The sequence below is a fragment of the Rattus norvegicus genome, chromosome X (genome assembly GCF_021556685.1).
Source record: "Rattus norvegicus strain SHRSP/BbbUtx chromosome X, alternate assembly SHRSP_T2T, whole genome shotgun sequence".
In the NCBI taxonomy this organism is placed as follows: Eukaryota; Metazoa; Chordata; class Mammalia; order Rodentia; family Muridae; genus Rattus; species Rattus norvegicus.
The window spans coordinates 22,698,388-22,725,502 of record NC_141554.1 but is presented as its reverse complement, the minus strand read 5'-3'; the positions used below and the strand labels follow the sequence as shown (position 1 = coordinate 22,725,502).

Genomic DNA, 27,115 nt, shown 5'->3' with positions numbered 1-27,115 from the left:
TCTTTAGGTAGTGGCTTAGTCCCTGGAAGCTCTGGTTGCTTGGCATTGTTGTACATATGGGGTCTCGAGCCCCTTCAGGCTCTTCCAGTTCTTTCTCTGATTCCTTCAACGGGGGTCCTATTCTCAGTTCAGTGGTTTGCTGCTGGCATTCGCCTCTGTATTTGCTGTATTCTGGCTGTGTCTCTCAGGAGCGATCTACATCCGGTTCCTGTCGGCCTGCACTTCTTTGCTTCATCCATCTTGTCTAATTGGGTGGCTGTATATGTATGGGCCACATGTGGGGCAGGCTCTGAATGGGTTTTCCTTCTGTCTCTGTTTTAATCTTTGTCTCTCTATTCCATGCCAAGGGTATTCTTATTCCCCTTTTAAAGAAGGAGTGAAGCATTCACATTTTGATCATCCGTCTTGAGTTTCATTTGTTCTAGGCATCGAGGGTAATTCAAGCATTTGGGCTAATAGCCACTTATCAATGAGTGCATACTATGTGTGTTTTTCTGTGATTGGGTTACCTCACTCAGCATGATATTTTCCATTTCCAACCATTTGCCTACGAATTTCATAAAGTCATTGTTTTTGATAGCTGAGTAATATTCCATTGTGTAGATGTACCACATTTTCTGTATCCATTCCTCTGTTGAAGGGCATCTGGGTTCTTTCCAGCTTCTGGCTATTATAAATAATGCTGCGATGAACATAGTGGAGCACGTGTCTTTTTTATATGTTGGGGCATCTTTTGGGTATATGATCCTCAGGCAGTTCAATGTCCAATTTTCTGAGGAACCTCCAGACTGATTTCCAGAATGGTTGTACCAGTCTGCAATCCCACCAACAATGGAGGAGTGTTACTCTTTCTCCACATCCTCGCCAGCATCTGCTGTCACATGAGTTTTTGATCTTAGCCATTCTCACTGGTGTGAGGTGAAATCTCAGGGTTGTTTTGATTTGCATTTCCCTTATGACTAAAGATGTTGAACATTTCTTTAGGTGTTTCTCAGCCATTCGGCATTCCTCAGCTGTGAATTCTTTGTTTAGCTCTGAACCCCATTTTTTAATAGGGTTATTTGTCTCCCTGCGGTCTAACTTCTTGAGTTCTTTGTATATTTTGGATATAAGGCCTCTATCTGTTGTAGGATTGGTAAAGATCTTTTCCCAATCTGTTGGTTGCCGTTTTATCCTAACCACAGTGTCCTTTGCCTTACAGAAGCTTTGCAGTTTTATGAGATCCCATTTGTCGATTCTTGATCTTAGAGCATAAGCCATTGGTGTTTTGTTCAGGAAATTTTTTACAGTGCCCATGTGTTCCAGATGCTTCCCTCGTTTTTCTTCTATTAGGTTGAGTGTGTCAGGTTTGATGTGGAGGTCCTTGATCCACTTGGACTTAAGCTTTGTACAGGGTGATAAGCATGGATCGATCTGCATTCTTCTACATGTTGCCCTCCAGTTGAACCAGCACCATTTGCTGAAAATGCTATCCTTTTTCCATTTGATGGTTTTGGCTCCTTTGTCAAAAATCAAGTGCCCATGGGTATGTGGGTTCATTTCTGGGTCTTCAATTCTATTCCATTGGTCTATCTGTCTGTCTCTGTACCAATACCATGCAGTTTTTATCACTATTGCTCTGTAATACTGCTTAAGTTCAGGGATAGTGATTCCCCCTGAAGTCCTTTTATTGTTGAGGATAGTTTTAGCTATCCTGGGTTTTTTGTTATTCCAGATGAATTTGCAAATTGTTCTGTCTAACTCTTTGAAGAATTGGATTGGTATTTTGATGGGGATTGCATTGAATCTGTAGATCGCTTTTGGTAAAATGGCCATTTTTACTATATTAATCCTGCCAATCCATGAGCATGGGAGATCTTTCCATCTTCTGAGGTCTTCTTCAATTTCTTTCTTCAGAGGCTTGAAGTTCTTATCATACAGATTTTTTACTTGCTTGGTTAAAGTCACACCGAGATATTTTATATTATTTGGGACTATTATGAAGGGTATCATTTCCCTAATTTCTTTCTTGGCTTGTTTCTCTTTTTTGTAGAGGAAGGCTACTGATTTATTTGAGTTAATTTTATACCCAGCCAATTTGCTGAGGGTGTTTATCAGGTTTAGTAGTTCTCTGGTGGAACTTCTGGGATCACTTAAATATACTATCATATCATCTGCAAATAGTGATATTTTGACTTCTTCTTTTCCGATCTGTATCCCCTTGACCTCCTTTTGTTGTCTGATTGCTCTGGCTAGAACTTCAAGAACTATATTGAATAAGTAGGGAGAGAGTGGGCAGCCTTGTCTAGTCCCTGATTTTAGTGGGATTGCTTCAAGTTTCTCTCCATTTAGTTTAATGTTAGCAACTGGTTTGCTGTATATGGCTTTTACTATGTTTAGGTATGGGCCTTGAATTCCAATTCTTTCCAGGACTTTTATCATGAAGGGGTGTTGAATTTTGCCAAATGCTTTCTCAGCATCTAATGAAATGATCATGTGGTTTTGTTCTTTAAGTTTGTTTATATAATGAATTACATTGATGGTTTTCCATATATTAAACCATCCCTGCATGCCTGGGATGAAGCCTACTTGATCATGGTGGATGATTCTTTTGATGTGCTCTTGGATTCGGTTTGCCAGAATTTTATTGAGTATTTTTGCGTCAATATTCATAAGGGAAATTGGTCTGAAGTTCTCTTTCTTTGTTGGGTCTTTGTGTGGTTTAGGAGTAAGAGTAATTGTGGCTTCATAGAAGGAATTCTGTAGTGCTCCATCTGTTTCAATTTTGTGGAATAGTTTGGATAATATTGGTATGAGGTCTTCTATGAAGGTCTGATAGAATTCTGCACTAAACCTATCTGGACCTGGGCTCTTTTTGGTTGGGAGACCTTTAATGACTGCTTCTATTTCCTTAGGAGTTATGGGGTTGTTTAACTGGTTTATCTGTTCCTGATTTAACTTTGGTACCTGGTATCTGTCTAGGAAATTGTCCATTTCCTGAAGATTTTCAAGTTCTGTTGAATATAGGCTTTTATAGTAAGATCTGATGATTTTTTTAATTTCCTCTGAATCTGTAGTTATGTCTCCCTTTTCATTTCTGATTTTGTTACTTTGGACACACTCTCTGTGTTCTCTCATTAGTCTGGCTAAGGGTTTATCTATCTTGTTGATTTTCTCAAAGAACCAACTTTTGGTTCTCTTGATTCTTTCTATGGTCCTTTTTGTTTCTACTTGGTCAGCTCTGAGTTTGATTATTTCCTGCCTTCTACTCCTCCTGGGTGTATTTGCTTCTTTTTGTTCTAGAGCTTTTAGGTGTGCTGTCAAGCTGCTGACATATGCTCTTTCCTGTTTCTTTCTGCAGGCACTCAGCGCTATGAGTTTTCCTCTTAGCACAGCTTTCATTGTGTCCCATAAGTTTGGGTATGTTGTATCTTCATTTTCATTAAATTCTAAAAAGTCTTTAAATTCTTTCTTTATTTCTTCCTTGACCAGGTTATCATTGAGTAGAGCATTGTTCAATTTCCACGTATATGTGGGTATTCTTCCCTTATTGTTATTGAAGACCAGTTTTAGGCCGTGGTGGTCTGATAGTACGCATGGGATTATTTCTATCTTTCTGTACCTGTTGGGGCCCATTTTTTGACCAATTATTTGGTCAATTTCGGAGAAAGTACCATGAGGAGCTGAGAAGAAGGTATATTCTTTTGCTTTAGGATAGAATGTTCTATAAATATCTGTTAAGTCCATGTGGCTCATGACTTCTCTTAGTCTGTCTACGTCTTTGTCTAATTTCTGTTTCCATGATCTGTCCATTGATGAGAGTGGGGTGCTGAAATCTCCTACTATTATTGTGTGAGGTACAATGTGTGTTTTGAGCTTTAGTAAGTTTTCTTTTACGTATGTAGGTGCCCTTGTATTTGGGGCATAGATATTTAGGATTGAGAGTTCATCTTGGTGGATTTTTCCTTTGATGAATATGAAGTGTCCTTCCTTATCTTTTTTGATGATGTTTAATTGAAAATTGATTTTATTTGATATTAGAATGGCTACTCCAGCTTGCTTCTTCTGACCATTTGCTTGGAAAGTTGTTTTCCAGCCTTTCACTCTGAGGTAGTGTCTGTCTTTGTCTCTGAGGTGTGTTTCCTGTAGGCAGCAGAATGCAGGGTCCTAGTTGCATATCCAGTTTGTTAATCTATGTCTTTTTATCGGGGAGTTGAGGCCATTGATGTTGAGAGATATTAAGGAATAGTGATTATTGCTTCCTGTTACATTCATATTTGGATATGAGGTTATGTTTGTGTGCTGTTCTTCTCTTTGTTTTGTTCCCAAGACGATTAGTTTCTTGCTTCTTCTAGGGTATAGCTTGCCTCCTTATGTTGGGCTTTACCATTTATTATCCTTTGTAGTGCTGGATTTGTAGAAAAATATTGTGTAAATTTAGTTTTGTCATGGAATATCTTGGTTTCTCCATCTATGTTACTTGAGAGTTTTGCAGGACACAGTAACCTGGGCTGGCATTTGTGTTCTCTTAGGGTCTGTATGACATCTGTCCAGGATCTTCTGCCTTTCATAGTTCCTGGCGAAAAGTCTGGTGTGATTCTGATAGGTCTGCCTTTATATGTTACTTGACCTTTTTCCCTTACTGCTTTTAATATTCTTTCTTTATTTTGTGCATTTGGTGTTTTGACAATTATGTGACGGGAGGTGTTTCTTTTCTGGTCCAATCTATTTGGAGTTCTGTAGGCTTCTTGTATGTCTATGGGTATCTCTTTTTTTAGGTAAGGGAAGTTTTCTTCTATGATTTTGTTGAAGATATTTACTCGTCCTTTGAGCTGGGAGTCTTCACTCTCTTCTATACCTATTATTCTTAGGTTTGATCTTATCATTGAGTCCTGGATTTCCTGTATGTTTTGGACCAGTAGCTTTTTCCGCTTTACATTATCTTTGACAGTTGAGTCAATGATTTCTATGGAATCTTCTGCTCCTGAGATTCTCTCTTCCATCTCTTGTATTCTGTTGGTGAAGCTTGTATCTACAGCTCCTTGTCTCTTCTTTTGGTTTTCTATATCCAGGGTTGTTTCCATGTGTTCTTTCTTGATTGCTTCTATTTCCATTTAATTCCTTCAACTGTTTGATTGTGTTTTCCTGGAATTCTTTCAGGGATTTTTGTGACTCCTCTCTATGGGCTTCTACTTGTTTATTTATGTTTTCCTGGAATTCTTTCAGGGATTTTTGCGATTCCTCTCTGTAGGCTTCTACTTGTTCTCTAATGGAGTTCTTCTCGTCTTTCTTGAAGTCCTCCAGCATCATGATCAAATATGATTTTGAAATTGGATCTTGCTTTTCTGGTGTGTTTGGATATTCCGTGTTTGCTTTGGTGGGAGAATTGGGCTCCAATGATGCCATGTAGTCTTGGTTTCTGTTGCTTGGGTTCCTGTGCTTGCCTCGCGCCATCAGATTATCTCTAGTGTTACTTTGTTCTGCTATTTCTGACAGTGGCTAGACTGTCCTATAAGCCTTTGTGTCAGGAGTGCTGTAGACCTGTTTTCCTCTCTTTCAGTCAGTTATGGGGACAGAGTGTTCTGCTTTCGGGCGTGTAGTTTTTCCTCTCTACAGGTCTTCAGCTGTTCCTGTGGGCCTGTGTCTTGAGTTCACCAGGCAGGTCACTTGTAGCAGAAAAGTTGGTCTTACCTGTGGGCCCGAGGCTCAAGTTTGCTCGTGGGGTATTGCTTACGAGCTCTCCACGGTGGCAGCAACCAGGAAGATCTGTGCCGCCCTTTCTGGGAGCTTCCGTGCACCAGGATTCCAGATGGCGTTTGGTGTTTTCCTCTGGCGTCAGAGATGTGTGCAGAGTGCAGTCTCTTCTGGTTTCCCAGGCGTGTCTGCCTCTCTGAAGGTTTAGCTCTCCATCCCACAGGATTTGGGTGCAGAGAACTGTTTATCTGGCCTGTTTCCTTCAGGTTCTGGCGGTGTCTCAGGCAGGGGTCCTGCCGCTCCTGGGCCCTCCCCCACGGGAGCCCAGAGGCCTTATACAGTTTCCTCTTGGGCCAAGGATGTGGGCAGGGGTGGGCAGTGTTGGTGGTCTCTTCCGCTCTGCAGCTTCAGGAGTGCCCACCCGTCCAGGCGGTGAGGTCTCTCTCCCACGGGGTCTGGGAGCAGAGAGCTACTGTGGGCCGGGATCCGCCGGTTTGGGACTCCCCTTGTCATATGATTCTATGCATCCTTGGGACACTGCAAGCAGCAAGACAGTTATAAACAGATTTGGTCCCTTCCACCTTGACCCAGAAGTATCAGTAAAAATTCAATTTACTTCTTTCATAACTTTTAAAATTTTTATTATTTTATTATTAGCAACAGAAAAGATGTAAAGACAGAGGAAATCAGACTATACACAGTAAGTTTTATCTTGTCTCCTAAAGACTAGTTTTTTTCTCCACACTCTCAAGCCATTTTCAAGCCTGCTTAAGAATTACAGTGATGTACTCGACACCTCACATGCATACTCAGCCTTTTGTACTTTTGTAATAATGATATTTCCTCTTCATTGAAAATGTAGCCCCATTAAAAAATCGGAGGGATCTCCTTCTGCAAGAGAATACAAAAACTAATTCAGCAAGGAATGTCTATAAACACCATCCCTGAAGAAACTTCATCCATTATTTTGACTTGCTAAGTTAGGATTCTACCTGATGGCATCCTCCTTAAAATGGCTCTCTATTAATTGTCTGGCCCAGACACATTTCTTTCTTAAAATGAATCATGTGTCTGGATTCTAGCCTAAATTCTGAATGACTTTAGTTCTATGACAGATGACTTGTGCATGTCAGCGAGCCATTGGCTCCCCATAAACACTATGTAGGTTGCTCTGAGGAAATCTTTCTATCCTGTAATATATCAGCCTATTTGTATGGTGGTTCATGAAAGTGAAACAGCACTTGTTAAGGGGGCGGGGACATGGTTACATAGCAAGCCATGATTCACACTTATAAGAGCAAGTAGCTTACTAGAACCATTCCAAATGCTTTTGCTGACACCACTGTCTTATGTCATATGCCTGTGATATACATTCTAAAGTCATAAAGAAAGAGGGGTAAAATCAAATCTACATTATGTACAGGTCTCTTAAACTCTATAACTATAGAACAACCATTATCAAAAGCTGACCATAGCTATGTTAATGTGACGTTTTCTAGAGGAAGCAATTTTGAAATATGAACATGTTGAAAGGAGTGCCCTTAAAAAAAGAGATGATGGGGGAAAGAGGAAAGGGTTAACAAAGGGAAGGAGCTAGAAGGAAATGAAAATGTGGTATAGAAAGATTTAAAAAATATAAACAAGTTAAAAAACATTGGAAAGTCAATATGCATTAAATATAACAAAAAGATAATTGGGTTCTGTTGATTTCTGGGTCCCTGCGACATAGATTCTGCATACATTTAACATCTAATAACTGTTGATTTGCACAAACTGACAAGTATGCATATCTTAATTATTATGGTGGCTCAAGTTACATGAAAATCCCTCTAAATTTAAGCCAAGTACACACTATATCTTTAGGAAAGTTTCTAAACAATTAGAAAAAAACAGATAGCATTATTATCACAGCCTTACTTATTTACCCATGTAGTTTAATTTTCATGTCACCCTTTTATTTAGATATCACACATTGCCTGAAATATGCTGTAATGCACATGAATACTGTGACCCTGTACAGTAGCAAGAGACATGATATCAAGTTGTTGGCATTAATAATTTGGTAAAAAAAATATGGGATCTCACAAATCTTCTTGCTAAAATAGTTAATGTAGGTGTTCAAATAGGGCCCCCATGGACTGAGACACATTTTATAACACTTATTTAGATAGAAGGTGCTGATAATCACTACTTCTTCATATAAAAGTGTCATCTGACCTCTTAGCAAATTTAAAATAAGTGACTGTCACTTCACAATGGATTGACATAGATCAATAAAACCCCCATAACAAAAACCATTAAAATAACTGACTAATTAGCAACTGGGTCATATTTTATTGTTAAGTGTTTGACCAACAGTGCATTCGGTGTTTAATAGCTGAGGTTTCCCATGAATGGCCATGGAAATGTGTATTGTTTGTCTTTGAAGTTGAAGACAAATGAGTTGGCACATGAGATGACTTCCTGAAGAGAACACCAATGACTCAGGCTCTAAGATCAACAATTAATAAATGGGACCTCATGAAACTGAAAAGCTTCTATAAGGCAAGGTACTCGGTCAATAGGACAAAGAGGGAGCCTACTGAATGGAAAAGTATATTCACCAACCCTACATCTGACAGAGGGCTAATATCCAAAATGTATAAAGAACTCAAGAAGTTAGACACCAACAAAACAAATAATCCAATTTAAAAATGGGGCACTGAGGGGTGGGGGAGAAAAGGGAGCACTGAGCTAAACAGATAATCCTCAACAGAGCAATCTCGAATGGCCAAGTAGCACCTAAAGAAATGTTTAACGCCATTAGTCATCAGGGAAATGCCAATCAAAACAACCCTGAGATTCCACCTTACATCAGTCAGAATGGCTAAGATCAAAACCTCAGGTGACAGCAGATGCTGGCGAGGATGTGGAGAAAGAGGAACACTCCTCCATTGTTGGTGGGATTGCAGACTGGTACAACCATTCTGGAAATCAGTCTGGAGGTTCCTCAGAAAATGGGACATTGAACTACCTGAGGAGCCAGCTGTACCTCTCTTGGGCATATACCCAAAAGATGCCCCAACATATAACAAAGACACATGCTCCACTATGTTCATAGCAGCCTTATTTATAATAGCCAGAAACTTGGAACAACCTAGATGTCCCTCAACCGAAGAATGGATACTGAAAATGTGGTATACTTACACAAATGGAGTGTTACTCAGTGTTACAATGACATCATGAAATTTGCAGGCAGATGGATGGAACTAGAAAGCCTCATCCTGAGTGAGGTAACCCTGACCCAGAAAGACAAATATGGTAGGTACTCACTTATAAGTAGATATTAGCCATAAAGTAAAGATAACCAAGATACAATCCACAGACCCAAAGAAGCTAAGTAACAAGGAGGGGAAGAGTTGGTGAGGGAGGAGTGGCACATATACATGTGAATCTCATTGAGAAGGAGAAACAGAATAGACATCGAAGGTGGATGGGGAGAGGGGACTGGATGGGGTTAGAAATGGGAATAGGAACGGGAAGGATCAGGTGTGAGGAGGATGGAGGGAGAGAGACATCTGGATTGGTGGAGCTAGAAACCTAGGGCAATGGAAACTCCTAGGTATCAATGAGGATGACGCTAGACCCCAAGACCCCTATGGAGTCTGAACCAGCCATCTCCCATAACCAGGTAAGATGTCCAATGGAGAGATTGAGACACCAACCCAGCTACCAAACCTACCTAGAGTTTGTCCTGTCTACAAGATGTGTTGGGGTAAGTGTAGAAATTGTGGGAGTAGCCAACCAATGACACTCCAGTTTGAGACCCATGCCATGAAAAGGGCCCTGAGGGTCAGAAGCCAGAGGCTGGCTAGCCCAGGGACCTATGATAGAACCAAACATGACTAGCAAAAAGTCACTGAAATGATCTCTAATGATATTCTGTATAGATCAGTGCCTAGCATAACTGTTATTTGAGAGGCTTCACCCAGCAACTGATGGAAACAGACGCAGAGAGCCGCAGCCAAACATTGGGCAGAGCTGGGAAAATCCTGTAAAAGAGAGGGAGGGAGGATTGTAGAAGCCAGAGTGGTCAAGGACACCACAAGAAAACCCACAGAATCAACTACCCTGAACCAATAGAGGCTCACAGAGACTGATCCACCAACCAGGGATCCTGCATGGAGTGACCTAGAACCTCTGTACATATGTTACGTTGTGTAACATGATCTTTCCATGGGACACATAACAGTTGGAGCAAGAGATATCATTGTACCTGTTGCCTGACTTTGGGACCCTTTTCTCCTACTGGCTTGCCTTGTCTAGCCTTAAATAGAAGAGGACGTGGGCCCTGTCTTACTGCAACTTGATATGCAATGACTAGTTGATATCCCTATTCTGAAGAAAAATGGAGGAATGGGTAGGGGGCAGTGAGGGACTGGGAGACAAGGGGAAACTGCAGTTGGGATATAAAATAAATAAAATTAAAATAATAATAAAAATACAAAACAAGGAGTGGTGGGGACACTTCGGCTAAATATGGTAGCACACAATTGTAACATCACTCAGGAAATTGAAGCAGAAAGATTGTGACTTTGGAGCCAGAATAGGCTAGTAACTAAAACTTTGTTGCAAATTCTACCTAAAGGAAAGGGAGGACACAAGTAAAGGAAACCATTAATAGGGAAAAAGGCACATTAGAAGGGCCAACAAGCAAATGCAACAGAAAGCAACAAAACAAATATGAAAGCCTAGAAGAAAACTAACACATCTCTGGAATCATGAGAAAAATTACAAAGCAATAACTTTGAAGAATGAATGTTCATGCAAAATCCTTAGCAATATATGGCTAAGTGAATTAAATATCACATGTAAGAAGGGTATTTCAGCATGTACAAACATCTGGAGGCTACAGATTTATAAAAAGTGTCTTCTTCAGTTACTCTCTAACTTTTTTGAGATAGGATATCTCCTTAAAGGTGGAGCTCAGTGATTTGACTGGCCCAGCTGTCCAGCATTCTATAGAGACTCTCCTGTTTGTGCTTATTCAGTGCTGAAACTGTAAGTACACACTTCTGAACCTGACTTTTTTATGGGTGCTAAGGGTCCTAACCCAGGTCCCAACTGAGCTATCTCTCTCACTTCTCTCTGTCTCTCTCTCTGTCTCTGTCTCTGTCTCTCTCTCCCTCTCTCTCTTTCTCTCTGTCTGCCTCTGTCTGTCTCTCTGTCTCTCAAACACACACACACACACACACACACACACACACACACACACACACACACACACACCTAGAAACATTCCCAGTAAGATCAGGAGCTAATTAAGGTTGTGTGATTTGTATACGCTGGGCCTAAGTGGGTAGGTGTGTCACTGTGGGTGTGGGCTTTAAGACCCTCATCCTTGGGGTTGGGGATTTAGCTCAGTGGTAGAGCGCTTGCCTAGCAAGTGCAAGGCCCTGGGTTCGGTCCCCAGCTCCAAAAAAAAAAAAGACCCTCATCCTAGCTGGCTGGAAGCCAGTATTCTGCTAGCAACCTGAAAATGAAGGTGTTGAACTCTCAGCCCCTCCTGCACCATGCCTGCCTAGATGCTGCCATGCTCCCACCTTGATGATAATGGACTGAACCTCTGAACCTGTAAGCCAGACCCAATTAAATGTTGTCCTTATAAGAGTTGCCTTGGTCATGGTGTTTGTTCACAGCAGTACATCCCTAACTAAGAAATTATGCTTCCCAGTATTCAACATTTTACTAGAATTGGTAGGCAGTGCAATGAAGCAATCGAAATTCATTAATTGCATAAAAGTTGGAAGGTGAGAAGAATGTCATCTCTAGTTGGAGAAGATATGATTATGTGCCTGAATGGTCATATGTAATTGATAGTAATTCAAATAAAAAAACAATCCTATAAGAACAGGCAATAAAATCAACATAAAATCAGATTAATCTACAGAAAGGATGACCAATTACAGAACTAAATGATGGCAACAGTCAAATTTCCAAGAGCACTAAAAGAGATACAGATCTGCTTTACAAAGTTGTGCCTGCAATTAAAAGATTGCACACATGGGTACGTGACTTGACAGAGCACTTGCCTGCTGTGAACAAGGCCCTGAGTTCAATCTCTAGTGTTGTTCAAATCACAATAAAAGTGAACAAATGAACTGGGCATTACAGCTCACCCCTCTAATCTTAGCACTTGAGAGGCTGCAATGTGGAGTTTGCCGTTAGTTAGAGTCCAACATGGAAACAGTGAGTGCCAGATGAGCCTGGCTACACAGTGAGATTTATCTAAAAATCAAATATTTAAAAGTAAAGCTAATCAGCCTAGAGAAGTAGGAACACACTTTAAAATGTGCAAAATATATGTGGGGGAATATTTAAACCCGTCATAAAAGACACAAGCACATATTTAGCACAATGTTATTTATTATGAGCACATGTACACACATACACACATGTTCATGCCATGGCAGACAATATATGGAATTCAAAGCACAACTTTTGAGGGTCAGCGCTCTCTTTACACCATTTAGGCATAGGGATTAAACTCAGATTCAAACACCTTTATCCACTAAGCCTTTTTTTCCCCCTCCACAAATGGATATTTAGGCAAATGGGAAGATTCTCCTAATTTTAGATAAGAATGTTCAATATCTTCAAAATGTCAAACCTCCCCATATAGAATTTTAAAGATTAAAACAATCCCAATAAAAATACGCACTCACTTCTATAGTTTTGAATCAAAATTTAAATTGGTGGAAATAGACAAATACTAACTTTATATGTTAAAATAAACATTTTAGAATCTCCCTAGAAACATGAAAATAAGAAAAGCATCAAGGTCCTAGCAGATTTAAGTGCAGATTACAGAGCCTCTGTGATCTACTATACTATATTATAGAATACTATAATATGGCTTAAAACTACCAATACGAGTAGAGTAGAACACATACATAGAAAGAACTCTAAATGCATGATAACAGTGTTAATTTATTCCACTGGAACAGAGATAACCTTTTATGTTGGGGTTGAAGGCCTGTGCTGAGATATATTACATTAGGCTGTGGAAAGAGGATCATAAATTCAAGACTGAGCTACATAATAAATGAAGATATAAGTAAAAATAAGCAAGTCTTTAAGAAAAACAGTGGTTGGACAATGACATAGATATTTGTGAAAGAAACAGAGACATTGTATACCTTACAACAATGTTAACTAGATCTGGAATCGAATTATAACAAAATTGTTACAAAAGCTAGTGGAGTTTCCTCTAACCGGATACAGTAAAGGTTCTGATCCTGTAAGTCAAGAAGCAAGTGCAGTGGAAACGAAAATAAATGATTGAGAAATGTGACTACATAATTCTGGTCAAAACATAATTTCTTCATGATGTTAAAAAAAGGAGAACAGAATAAGAAAATTTAAAAAAAAAAACATGTAATGACCTGTCAGCTAAAGGTTAAATGCACTGGCTTGCTTTTCCCAGAGGACATTTCCCAAAAGCATCTACATGATGGCTTACACATGGTTCAAACTCCAGTTCCTTAGGAGTCGATACCCTCTTCTGCCCTTTGTGGGGACTAGACACACATGTGGTACCTAGATATACACATAGGCAAAACACCAGTACACATGACATAAGTACAAATAAAAATTTAAAGTTTGAGGACAAACTGGAAGAAAACATTCTCAGCATAAATAATAGTCAAGAAATTCCTATTTTGAATATTAACAGACTTCAAGGACAAAAGAGAGTTTTTTGTTTCCAAAATCACACTGTTAGTATGTTTTTTCCTTTTAATCAACAGTAGATGTTGGCTTGGTGATTATCAGATTAAAACAGAACTTGGAGTTCAGTGATTAAGAGCACTTGCTCCTCCTCCAGAGTTTGGTTCCCAGCATCACATGGCAGCTTACAATAACTGCCTAGATCCCCACATCCAGGTGGTCCGATGCCGTCTTCTCACCTTCCCATCCTCCCATGCAAACACACACACACACACACACACACACACACACACACTGTTTATATGCATGCACATATGTATAACTTTTAAAATTAAAAGAAACTATAAGAGAACATTTAAAAATAGAACTAGCACATTCTGTTTAACTCCTTCACGGTATAGAATTCTATAGCGTAGCTAATTTTACTGAGTTATTTTCATGTCTTCTCAGATATTAACATAAATGCTATATTAACACTTAGTGTGAATCAGTTACCATTAACTGCTTTGGGAGAAAAGAAGGAAGAACATAGCCCCTGACAGAATGCACATATTTTAATACATTTATCTGTCTATTTATCATCTATCTAGCAATGTACCTATTTACCTACTTACCCTCCTCATCATCTATTCTTCCTCCCTCCTTTGTTCTTCTCCCCTCTCACTTCATACATTTATCTGTATTTCTGGTAGTTTTATCATACTTACTCCACAGATGACCCCTGTGAAGTCCTGTGTTACCGCTGCTGTCAACAAAGGCAACCTCCATTAAATCTCAGAAACAATTGACACACAGTGACAACTTCCATCCAGTTAATTTTTTTATTTCTTTTTAGGCCACTATTTAGTCAGTGTCCCTTGACTCCCCCCTCCCCCCCAAAAAAAGTCATCAAACCCTTCTTTTCTTTTTTCTTTCTTTCTTTTTTTTTGAGGGAGAAGGGGGGGTTTGGAAATCTTTGATGCACCACAAATTCAGTGAAAATATAAGTGAAGACATCTTTTCCATACCAGGCTTCTCTTCTCACTCCCCTCTCTGTGTTAGTTAGCTCCCAGTGCTGGCCTCCCATGACTGACACTGGCTCATGTATACCTTATGCAGCCACTTTCCAAAGTGACTTATGGGCCTGGCTCTGTGATCGTACTGTATAGTGGAGATAATGTTGAGTAGTTTCTAAGTGCATGTGTTAAGAAAGCCTAGCAGCTTCTCATTTGACACTATGGGAGAGCTAGTTCCCTTCTAAAAAGTTCAGGTACCCCATTGTATAGTTAATGTGGAAAATTCACTTGGTAAGGGACAGCCAAGTTTCAATTGAGTCTGGTTTTCCAGGTTGCCCCTCCTAAGGACCCTGAAATGTGCTATAAGAGGCTCAGACTTCCCAGACTAGTTCAATCTCTGAATTCTGATGTCAAATGAATTGGAAGAACAAACATAGAGCAAACCATAAAATGGCGGGGGCTTTAAAGCCATTATCTATTCATAATTTTACCAGTTCCGCTCCACCCTCTCACCCATAAAAATGTACATTTTCTTCTAAAAAATTTCCTTTTCGTTAAAGAAAAATATTTGTTCTATCTTGAGTCTATGGTGTAATTGTGTGTACCCCCATGGATGAGATTATGCCTTACAAAAGAGGTGCAAAGGAGCTGTTTCTTTCTCCTACCACATCCAGATGCAGCAAGACGTTCTATTTATGACAAATGAGCCCTTACCAGACACCAAATCTTTTAAAATTGCAATTTAATTATATTTCTCCCTTCCCTTTTCTCCATCGTTGATGCTTTTGTCTTCAACTTCCCAACCTCTAAAACATTAAGAAATGAATGTATATTGTTTATAAATAACTCAAAGTATTTTTATTACAAAACCATGTTTAGACTAAGGTGCTTTCCCTTACCAAGGCCTTTTTATCATTATCATCATAATCTACACATTTTTGGGATTTCACTTGGTAGACACATGCCCTAAAGCCATCCTTGCCCACAATTATCTCTCTCACAGTGTCACATGCAATTTTATGGTCCAATTACATTATTAAAAACTGCCATCTGGAAGTGGGTGAATGGGAGGAGGAGCACCCTCATAGAGGCAAAGGGGATGGGGATGAGGGGGGTTGGTGGAGGAGTAACTGGGAAGGGGATATCATTTGAAATGTAAATAAATAAAATGATTAATAAAAAAAGAAAAAAACCAAATAAAATAAAATAAAATAAAATAAAATCAGGTGGCTCAGTGGTTAAGAACACTGGCTGCTTCCAACCACTGAACTGAGAACGGGACCCCCATTGAAGGAATCAGAGAAAGAACTGGAAGAGCTTGAAGGGGCTCGAGACCTCATATGAACAACAATGCCAAGCAACCAGAGCTTCCAGGGACTAAGCCACTACCTAAAGACTATACATGGACTGACCCTGGACTCTGACCCCATAGGTAGCAATGAATATCCTAGTAAGAGCACCAGTGGAAGGGGAAGCCCTTGGTCCTGCCAAGACTGAACCCCCAGTGAACGTGATTGTTGGGGGGAAGGTGGTAATAGGGGAGGATGGGGAGGGGAACACCCATACAGAAGGGGAGGGGGAGGGGTTAGGGGGGAAACTGGAAACTGGGAAAGGGAATAACATTCGAAATGTAAATAAGAAATACCCAATTTAATAAAGATGGAGAAAAAAAAAGAAAAAAAACCTGCCATCTGTCACAGATGTTTCTGTCATGGGCATGGATTACATAGATATCTAGGACATCACATTCTTTCACATATGGGGCTGTAATTTTGTTTGGATTTGGAATATATATTCTCATTAGTGGAATAAGTGTGCCACTGTGATTTTTCCCACAATTGTCATATGTTATGAGTGCATTCCCATTTCCTCCATTCAGGTGACAATGGATGGAGTGGACAGTTGTCCATGATGCACTATTCAAAGTTACATAGCTATTTCGTCACCTATGGGGTTGAAGGGATGTATTCCTTTCATTAATATTAATTACATATATGTATATAATATACCGTGATAATATCCACCTTTGTTACCCTCTCTTATCGCACTCCCCACCCCTGATCCCATTGTGCCTGACTTCGTGCCTTGCCTTCAAACTTCATTTCTTCTCTGTCTGTGCAGGTTTTATGCCAGGTTTATGTCCTGACTGGAACAGCCATGCCACGTGCAGAAGACAGTGTTTCAAAGCACTCCTCTCCATGTTCCTGCTCTCAGAATCTGTCCACTTTTTCTTTCATTGATGTTCCTCAGGTTTAGAGATGGCAATACTGATGTCCTGCTTAGGGTCGAGAGCTCAACAGTCACTTGCTTTCAACACATCAACCAGGTATGAGTCTCTGCATATATCATCCTCCACTCTAAAAAAAAGAACTTTCTCTGGCCAGGAAAAATGCAGCACTAGTTTATGGATATAAACATAAATATTTAGAAGACAATTTGATTACATGTCAAGGACACATTGCTAATTGTACTTCCAACCCTTAGGCTCTGCACTGTTTAACCAATTGTTTCTCATTAATTTTCTATTGCTAATATATCGAATTTCCACATACATAGTAGCTTAAACGCTCTACATTTAATTATCTTTCATTGCTAGATTTCAGTACTCACCCTGACCTGCCCTTGCAACTCTGATTTGAGCATAAGGACTTGTCAACTTCTCATGAAAACTCTTGTTCAGAGCAGGCAAGATTTAAATACGTGCTTTTTAGTCCATCTCCTTTGCATGCTAACAGCCACTTTGAAATGAGTTCTCTCCTCTACTGTGCCCACATTCCCTATAAATGACCGACCATCACATTTTCTAAGGCAGTGTGAATATGGCACAGAATAAATCTGACTTTACATATACCTTACTCTGCTTTAAGCAGCTCTGTTAACGACCATGTTGATATATCGAGTCAGGTGAGGGTAACAGCTATAAGGAAAGCTTTCATTAAAGGAAATTAGAATCCTTTGTGAGACTTATTGTCATCCAAGTAGAAGGCAGATAAGAGGTAGAAATTAAAGTCATTTGAGGGCAGAATACTTAAGTGGGCTGGGAATCTAGTGTTTAGGAAAAGGAGGAGAAATTGGGGTTTAGAAATGTCCAGGAATAGCAATGTTTTTCTGGCCTGTGTCAACTACACATTAAACAATGTGTAGTTCATTAGTTCTCCACCACAGGCAGAGGGGCAACAAAGTGTTCCAATATCATATTAAAGAATGAAAAAAGGAACCTCCAGTTGGAGTAGTTTGACTGAGAGTGAGCACCAATGTAAATTCTCCACTTCTTTTCCTGTGGTCCATGGCCTCTCTGTGTTGCTTGTCTGTTATATGTATCTGATCTACCCCTGCTGCCTGTTTCTAACAAAGGGCTTTACTCTGTATGTATTAAACATTATAGGCAGTAAGGTATGGAGAAAAAAATGAAGAATTCCTTTCCACAGAAACTTTTATTCAGACCCACCCAGCATTCCTAATAAACAGGCACTCAGAGAGAATTTGGGAACTGACAAATAAATTCACATTCCTGCATCCTACTCAGATGGTCCTGAAGCAAAACCCAGGAAAAACCTAAATGTATAAGCCTCACCTTTGCTGTCACAGGTTGTTTATGGCCTGGCCTTGGGCAAGGAAAAAACAAACAACTGGAAATCCCTAACAGATTTTTATGAACAGCAAAGTATTTCTTTACTGGTCTCAACTGATCCAAGATAAGCTCAGCCTATATCCACGTGTTGCTTGTAATATTTGTGTAATACTTGTTTTTTCTTAAAAGATTACCTTCAACCTGTTTGCTACTTTCAGAAAATGATTACCACAATGTATGCATATCCACACGTACACTATTCTAGGTAAGAGGCATGAAATAGTACACAATTTAAGATTAAACCTGTGCATTGGTATAGGTTAGTTTTTAAATCCACTGCATAGTAAGATTTACCACATTGTTTCCTTACAGGCAGTTTAAACTTAAACAGGCTGAGTTCGCAGTAGGATTGCAGTTAACAACATAATCTTAAGTGACCTCAAGGTATATCATTAACTTGCTTACAAGGTCTGGCAAAAGTTCAGTTTCTTCAAAAGCAATAGATATTTCTAGAAAATGTACCATTACATCGCACCACTTACATGAATCTAATTCCTTGAGCATGACCTCTCTGGCAGAAGGAACAGAGAAAGATCCATGTAATCCTTAGATACAAACGAAGGAAGTTTCTGTCTGGGAACTGGGAGTATAGCCAGTGAACAACCAGAAAGTCATAGGATGTGGGGTGGACTGAAAGGAAAGAGTATAAGGTTTTGTAGGCTTGGGAGAGAGATTTTTGTATTTCCTATAGATGTTGGTTATTTTTAAAAGCCAATGGTGTTTTCCCTGCTGTCTCTCCCTGCTAATAACCTTGGTGGGTGTGGGGATTAAAATACTAACAATCTTTGAAAGGGATTGGACTGATTAAGCGAAAGGAAAACATGCTCTTACATTGGACAGTTTTAAGTACTGTAGTGAAGAGAGAGCAAAAAGCCTCTTGGAGGACTTTTGCAACAGTCCCTTCTTATTTTTCACTCACAAGGTTCAAAGTCTCAGGAACCTGAGCTCGAGTAGCATGTCTGGCTCCATAACTCTAGTAACAGGGTAGAAATATTTTTTTTTACTCCATGTGTTCTAGTAGCAAGATACATATGCAGTTGTAGCCCAGGATCAGTCCATGTATAGTCTTTAGGTAGTGGTTTAGTCCCTGGAAGCTCTGGTTGGTTGGCATTGTTGTTCTTATGGGGTTGCAAGCTCCTTCAACTCTTTCAATAATTTGTCTAATTACCCCCAAGGAGGTCCTGTTCTCAATTCAGTGGTCTGCTGCTAGCATTGACTTCTGTATTGGACATGATCTGGATGTCCAATTTCAGGAGAGATCTATATCCGGTCCTTTTCTGCATGCATTTTTTTTTTAGCTTCATCAATCTTATCAAGTTTGGTGGCTGTATATATATGGGCCACATGTGGGGCAGGCTCTGAATGCCCATTCCTTCAGTTGCTGCTCTAAACTTTGCTTCCATATCCACTCTTATGGATATTTTTCCCCTTTTAAGGAGGAGTGAGAGCATCCACATTTTGGTAATCCTTCATGAGCTTCCTGTGGTCTGTGGATTGCATCTTGGGTAATTCGAGCTTTTTGGCTAATATCCACTTATCAATGAGTGCTTACCAAGTGTGATTTTCTGTGATTGGGTTACCTCACTCAGGATATTTTCTAGTTCATTCCATTTGCCTATGAATTTTATGAAGTCATTGGGGTCTTTTTGTTTTTTTTTGTTTTTTTTTTTTGATGATACATCTTTTATTTATCGATCTATAGTTTGTAGCTTGTTTATCTTTCCGTGCCGGGGCTTAAACATAGAGCCTTGTACATGCTAGGCAAGTGCTCTACCACTTAGCCACAGCCACAGACATTTTATTTTTTTTTTGATTTATTTAATACTTAATAATAATTCTTTGGTTTCCGGGCAAACATCCCCCACCCTCCTCCCCTTCCTTATGGGTGTTCCCCTCCCAACCCTCCCCCCATTGCCGCCCTCCCCCCAACCGTCTAGTTCACTGGGGGTTCAGTCTTAGCAGGACCCAGGGCTTCCCCTTCCACTGGTGCTCTTACTAGGATATTCATTGCTACCTATGAGGTCAGAGTCCAGGGTCAGTCCATGTATAGTCTTTAGGTAGTGGCTTAGTCCCTGAAAGCTCTGGGTGCTTGGCATTGTTGTACTTTTGGGGTCTCGAGCCCCTTCAGGCTCTTCCAGTTCTTTCTCTGATTCCTTCAACGGGGGTACTATTCTCAGTTCAGTGGTTTGCTGCTGGCATTCGCCTCTGTATCTGCTGTATTCTGGCTGTGTCTCTCAGGAGCGATCTACATCTGGCTCCTGTCCGTCTGCACTCCTTTGCTTCATCCATCTTGTCTAATTGGGTGGCTGTATATGTATGGGCCACATGTGGGGCAGGCTCTGAATGGCAGTTCCTTCAGTCTCTGTTTTAATCTTTGCCTCTCTCTTCCCTGCCAAGGGTATTCTTGTTCCCCTTTTAGAGAAGGAGTGAAGCATTTACATTTTGATCATCCGTCTTGAGTTTCATTTGTTCTAGGCATCTAGGGTAATTCAAGCATTTGGGCTAATAGCCACTTATCAATGAGTGCATACCATGTATGTCTTTCTGTGATTGGGTTAGCTCACTCAGGATGATATTTTCCAGTTCCAACCATTTGCCTACGAATTTCATAAGGCCGTTGTTTTTGATAGCTGAGTAATATTCCATTGTGTAGATGTACCACATTTTCTGTATCCATTCCTCTGTTGAAGGGCATCTGGGTTCTTTCCAGCTTCTGGCTATTATAAATAAGGCTGCGATGAACATAGTGGAGCACGTGTCTTTTATATATGTTGGGGCATCTTTTGGGTATATGATCCTCAGGCAGTTCAATGTCCAATTTTCTGAGGAACCTCCAGACTGATTTCCAGAATGGTTGTACCAGTCTGCAATCCCACCAACAATGGAGGAGTGTTCCTCTTTCTCCACATCCTCGCCAGCATCTGCTGTCACATGAGTTTTTGATCTTAGCCATTCTCACTGGTGTGAGGTGAAATCTCAGGGTTGTTTTGATTTGCATTTCCCTTATGACTAAAGATGTTGAACATTTCTTTAGGTGTTTCTCAGCCATTCGGCATTCCTCAGCTGTGAATTCTTTGTTTAGCTCTGAACCCCATTTTTTAATAGGGTTATTTGTCTCCCTGCGGTCTAACTTCTTGAGTTCTTTGTATATTTTGGATATAAGGCCTCTATCTGTTGTAGGATTGGTAAAGATCTTTTCCCAATCTGTTGGTTGCCATTTTGTCCTAACCACAGTGTCCTTTGCCTTACAGAAGCTTTGCAGTTTTATGAGATCCCATTTGTCGATTCTTGATCTTAGAGCATAAGCCATTGGTGTTTTGTTCAGGAAATTTTTTACAGTGCCCATGTGTTCCAGATGCTTCCCTCGTTTTTCTTCTATTAGGTTGAGTGTGTCAGGTTTGATGTGGAGATCCTTGATCCACTTGGACTTAAGCTTTGTACAGGGTGATAAGCATGGATCAATCTGCATTCTTCTACATGTTGCCCTCCAGTTGAACCAGCACCATTTGCTGAAAATGCTATCCTTTTTCCATTTGATGGTTTTGGCTCCTTTGTCAAAAATCAAGTGCCCATGGGTATGTGGGTTCATTTCTGGGTCTTCAATTCTATTCCATTGGTCTATCTGTCTGTCTCTCTACCAATACCATGCAGTTTTTATCACTATTGCTCTGTAATACTGCTTGAGTTCAGGGATAGTGATTCCCCCTGAAGTCCTTTTATTGTTGAGGATAGTTTTAGCTATCCTGGGTTTTTTGTTATTCCAGATGAATTTGCAAATTGTTCTGTCTAACTCTTTGAAGAATTGGATTGGTATTTTGATGGGGATTGCATTGAATCTGTAGATTGCTTTTGGTAAAATGGCCATTTTTACTATATTAATCCTGCCAATCCAGGAGCATGGGAGATCTTTCCATCTTCTGAGGTCTTCTTCAATTTCTTTCTTCAGTGTCTTGAAGTTCTTATTGTACAGATCTTTTACTTGCTTGGTTAAAGTCACACTGAGGTACTTTATATTATTTGGGTCTATTATGAAGGGTGTCGTTTCCCTAATTTCTTTCTCGGCTTGTTTCTCTTTTGTGTAGAGGAAGGCTACTGATTTATTTGAGTTAATTTTATACCCAGCCACTTTGCTGAAGTTGTTTATCAGCTTTAGTAGTTCTCTGGTGGAACTTTTGGGATCACTTAAATAAACTATCATATCATCTGCAAATAGTGATATTTTGACTTCTTCTTTTCCGATCTGTATCCCCTTGACCTCCTTTTGTTGTCGGATTGCTCTGGCTAGAACTTCAAGAACTATATTGAATAAGTAGGGAGAGAGTGGGCAGCCTTGTCTAGTCCCTGATTTTAGTGGGATTGCTTCAAGTTTCTCTCCATTTAGTTTAATGTTAGCAACTGGTTTGCTGTATATGGATTTTACTATGTTTAGGTATGGGCCTTGAATTCCTATTCTTTCCAGGACTTTTATCATGAAGGGGTGTTGAATGTTGTCAAATGCTTTCTCAGCATCTAATGAAATGATCATGTGGTTCTGTTCTTTCAGTTTGTTTATATAATGGATCACGTTGATGGTTTTCCGTATATTAAACCATCCCTGCATGCCTGGGATGAAGCCTACTTGGTCATGGTGGATGATTGTTTTGATGTGCTCTTGAATTCGGTTTGCCAGAATTTTATTGAGTATTTTTGCGTCGATATTCATAAGGGAAATTGGTCTGAAGTTCTCTTTCTGTGTTGGCTCTTTGTGTGGTTTAGGTATAAGAGTAATTGTGGCTTCATAGAAGGAATTCGGGAGTGATCCATCTGTTTCAATTTTGTGGAATAGTTTGGATAATATTGGTATGAGGTCTTCTATGAAGGTTTGATTGAATTCTGCACTAAACCCGTCTGGACCTGGGCTCTTTTTGGTTGGGAGACCTTTAATGACTGCTTCTATTTCCTTAGGAGTTATGGGGTTGTTTAACTGGTTTATCTGTTCCTGATTTAACTTCGGTACCTGGTATCTGTCTAGGAAATTGTCCATTTCCTGAAGATTTTCAAGTTTTGTTGAATATAGGCTTTTATAGTAAGATCTGATGATTTTTTGAATTTCCTCTGAATCTGTAGTTATGTCTCCCTTTTCATTTCTGATTTTGTTAATTTGGACACACTCTCTGTGTCCTCTCGTTAGTCTGGCTAAGGGTTTATCTATCTTGTTGATTTTCTCAAAGAACCAACTTTTGGTTCTGTTGATTCTTTCTATGGTCCTTTTTGTTTCTACTTGGTTGATTTCAGCTCTGAGTTTGATTATTTCCTGCCTTCTACTCCTCCTGGGTGTATTTGCTTCTTTTTGCTCTAGAGCTTTTAGGTGTGCTATCAAGCTGCTGACATATGGTCTTTCCTGTTTCTTTCTGCAGGCACACAGCGCTATGAGTTTTCCTCTTAGCACAGCTTTCATTGTGTCCCATAAGTTTGGGTATGTTGTACCTCATTTTCATTAAATTCTAAAAAGTTTTTAATTTCTTTCTTTATTTCTTCCTTGACTAGGTTATCATTGAGTAGAGCATTGTTCAATTTCCACGTATATGTGGGCATTCTTCCCTTATTGTTATTGAAGACCAGTTTTAGGCCGTGGTGGTCCGATAGCACGCATGGGATTATTTCTATCTCTCTGTACCTGTTGAGGCCCGTTTTTTGACCAATTATATGGTCAATTTTGGAGAAAGTACCATGAGGAGCTGAGAAGAAGGTATATCCTTTTGCTTTAGGATAGAATGTTCTATAAATATCCGTTAAGTCCATTTGGCTCATGACTTCTCTTAGTCTGTCTACGTCTCTGTTTAATTTCTGTTTCCATGATCTGTCCATTGATGAGAGTGGGGTGTTGAAATCTCCTACTATTATTGTGTGAGGTGCAATGTGTGTTTTGAGCTTTAGTAAGGTTTCTTTTACGTATGTAGGTGCCCTTGTATTTGGGGCATAGATATTTAGGATTGAGAGTTCATCTTGGTGGATTTTTCCTTTAATGAATATGAAGTGTCCTTCCTTATCTTTTTTGATGACTTTTAATTGAAATTTGATTTTATTTGATATTAGAATGGCTACTCCAGCTTGCTTCTTCTGACCATTTGCTTGGAAAATTGTTTTCCAGCCTTTCACTCTGAGGTAATGTCTGTCTTTGTCTCTGAGGTGTGTTTCCTGTAGGCAGCAGAATGCAGGGTCCTCGTTGCGTATCCAGTTTGTTAATCTATGTCTTTTTATTCGGGAGTTGAGGCGATTGATGTTGAGAGATATTAAGGAATAGTGATTATTGCTTCCTGTTATATTCATATTTGGATGTGAGGTTATGTTTGTGTGCTTTTCTTCTCTTTGTTTTGTCAGGGATGGTGATTCCCCCAGAAGTTTTTTTATTGTTGAGTATAGTTTTCACTATCCTGGGTTTTTTTTTATTCCAAATGAATTTACAAATTGCTCTTTCTATCTCTACAAAAAAAAATAAGTAGAGATTTGGATGGGGATTGCATAGAATCTGTAGATTGCTTTTGGCAAAATGGCCATCTTTACTATATTAATCCTGCCAATCCATGAGCATGGAAGATCTTTCCATCTTCTGAGATCTTCCTCAATTTCTTTCTTCAGAGATTTGAAGTTCTTGTCATACAGATCTTTCACTTGATTGGTTAAAGTCACACCAAGATATTTTATATTATTTGGGACTATTATGAAGTGTCTCATTTCCCTAATTTCTTTCTCAGCCTGTTTATCCTTTGAGAAGAGGAAGGCTACTGATTTGTTTGAGTTAATTTTATACTCCGACACTTCGCTGAAGTTGTTTATCAGGTTAAGTAGTTCTCTGGTGGAACTTTTAGGGGTCACTTAAGTACACTATCATATCATCTGCAAAGAGTGATATTTTGATTTCCTCTCTTCCAATTTGTATCCCTTTGGATTTGTAGAAAGATATTGTATAAATTTGGATTTGTCATGGAATATCTTGGTTTCTCCATCTATGTTAATTGAGAGTTTTGCAGGATACAGTATCTTGGGCTGGCATTTGTGTTCTCTTAGGGTCTGTATGACATCTGTTCAGGATCTTCTGGCTTCCATAGTCTCTGGTGAGAAGTCTGGTGTAATTCTTATAGCTCTGCCTTTATATGTTACTTGACCTTTTCCCCTTACTGCCTTTAATATTCTTTCTTTGTTTTGTGCATTTGCTATTTAACTATTACGTAAGAGTAGGAATTGCTCTTCTGGTCCAATCTATTTGGAGTTCTGTAGGCTTCTTGTATGTTTATGGGCATCTCTTTCTTTAGGTTAGGGAAGTTTTCTTCCATAATTTTGTTGAATATATTTACTGGCCCTTTAAGTTGGGAGTCTTCACTCTCTTCTATACCTATTATCCTTAGGTTTGATCTTCTCATTGAGTCCTGGATTTCCTGTATGTTTTGGACCAGTAGCTTTTTCCGCTTTACATTATCTTTGACAGTTGAGTCAATGTTTTCTATGGTATCTTCTGCCCCTGAGATTCTCTCTTCTATCTCTTGTATTCTGTTGCTGATGCTTGCACCTGTGACTCCCGATCTCTTCCTTAGGTTTTCTGTATCCAGGGTTATCTCCCTTTGTGTTTTCTTTATTGTTTCTATTTCCATTTTCAACTCTTTCACATGTTTGTGTTTTCCTGTAATTCTTCTGGTATTTTTGTGTTTCCTCTCTAAGGGCTTCTACTTTTTACTTGTGTTTTCCTGCATTTCTTTAAGGGAGTTCTTTATGTCTTTTGTAAATTCCTCCATCATTATCAAAAAATGTGATTTTAAATCTAAATCTTGTTTTTCTGGTGTGTTTGGATATCCAGTATTTTCTTTGGTGGGAGAACTGGGCTCTGATGATGCCAGGTAGTCTTGGTTTCTGTTGCTTAGGTTCCTGTCCTTGCCTCTAGCCATTGGGTTGTCTCTGGTGTTTGCTGATCTTGCTGTTTCTGAGAGTGACTTGAACCTGCTGTAGGCCTCTGCGTCAGCACTCCTGTGAAACTGTTTTCCTGTTTTCTTTCAGCCTTTCCTGAGAACAGGTGCTCTGATTTCAGATGTGTAGGTACTTCTGGAGACTGTCTTCCAGCTCTAGGTGCGGGCAGGAATCAAACGCTCCTGCCCCTACTTGTTCCTAGGTCCTTGCACCCAGTGGGCACAGTTGGCACTAGGCGATTCCCTCTTAGGTCTGGACTGTGGGCAGAGGGTAGTCTCCTCTGACTTCTCAGGAGTATCCACACTTCTGAGGGTCCAGCTCTCTCTCGGACGGGGATTTCGGTGCAGGGAGCTGTTGGCCAGTTCAGTTTGGTCCTGGGCACAGACCAGAACTACGGATATCAGTGGCTGACTTTTCCTATATCCCTGTGTCCAGAGGTACTGTGCAGTTTCCCCTTGGACCAGGAATGTGGGCAGAGGTATGTAGAAGTGGCAGTCTGTCCTGTAGTCCCAGGATATTTGCACTCCTGGGTGTTCAGCTCTCTTCCCTACAGGATTTTGAACATCAGTCTCTTAAAACAATCCCACACTATTCTTTAATTATATAGGGAAATATAATCTAAAAATGAAGGGAAAATGTTCACTTAATTTGGGACTAAGTGTTGTGAATATTCCTTTCATGTGAATATGTGAACAACATCTATCTCTTTATTAAGTTCCAAGGACAAGCCAAATCTCACCTTGAGGAACCAATGAATTTGTTAGGCTTGCTTCAGAGCATTAAGAGCTTGTGAATAGGATCATGGGAAACCAAGAATACTCACACTGTTTCCAGTCTTCACTCAGTATAGAAGATAACATAGCTGCATAGATGGAGCCAATTCAGTTAACCTTTTCTATCGTAAATACTTTAGTACCTCTGTAGAGCCCCAATACCCTGATGCCACATGCACTTAGAGGAAGGTTACATATAAACAGTTCACACTGGTGGATGGAATCTCAGGAGAGGGCCGGGAGCCCCTCCCTATCCCTTCCTATGAGAGAATATCAACAGTCCACAAGACTGTCGTTCCCTTGCAAGCAAGCACAGCCGATCCAATGAGTATCGTGACCATTTAGCTAAGAGAATCATGTTCTACAACACTAAGAATTACATTAAAATTTATCATATG

At 39.8% G+C, this 27,115-nt stretch overlaps 1 long non-coding RNA gene across 4 annotated transcripts in view; it reads left to right on the top strand.

Annotated features, from left to right (window-relative positions):
• LOC103694470 (uncharacterized) overlaps nt 1-27,115 on the top strand; it is a 141,186-nt gene that overhangs the window by 99,997 nt on the left and 14,074 nt on the right. For all 4 annotated transcript variants that reach the window (XR_015646488.1, XR_015646491.1, XR_015646489.1 and 1 more), the window contains one exon: nt 16,497-16,701. This is a non-coding gene — a long non-coding RNA (uncharacterized LOC103694470). The remainder of the gene's footprint in view (nt 1-16,496; nt 16,702-27,115) is intronic.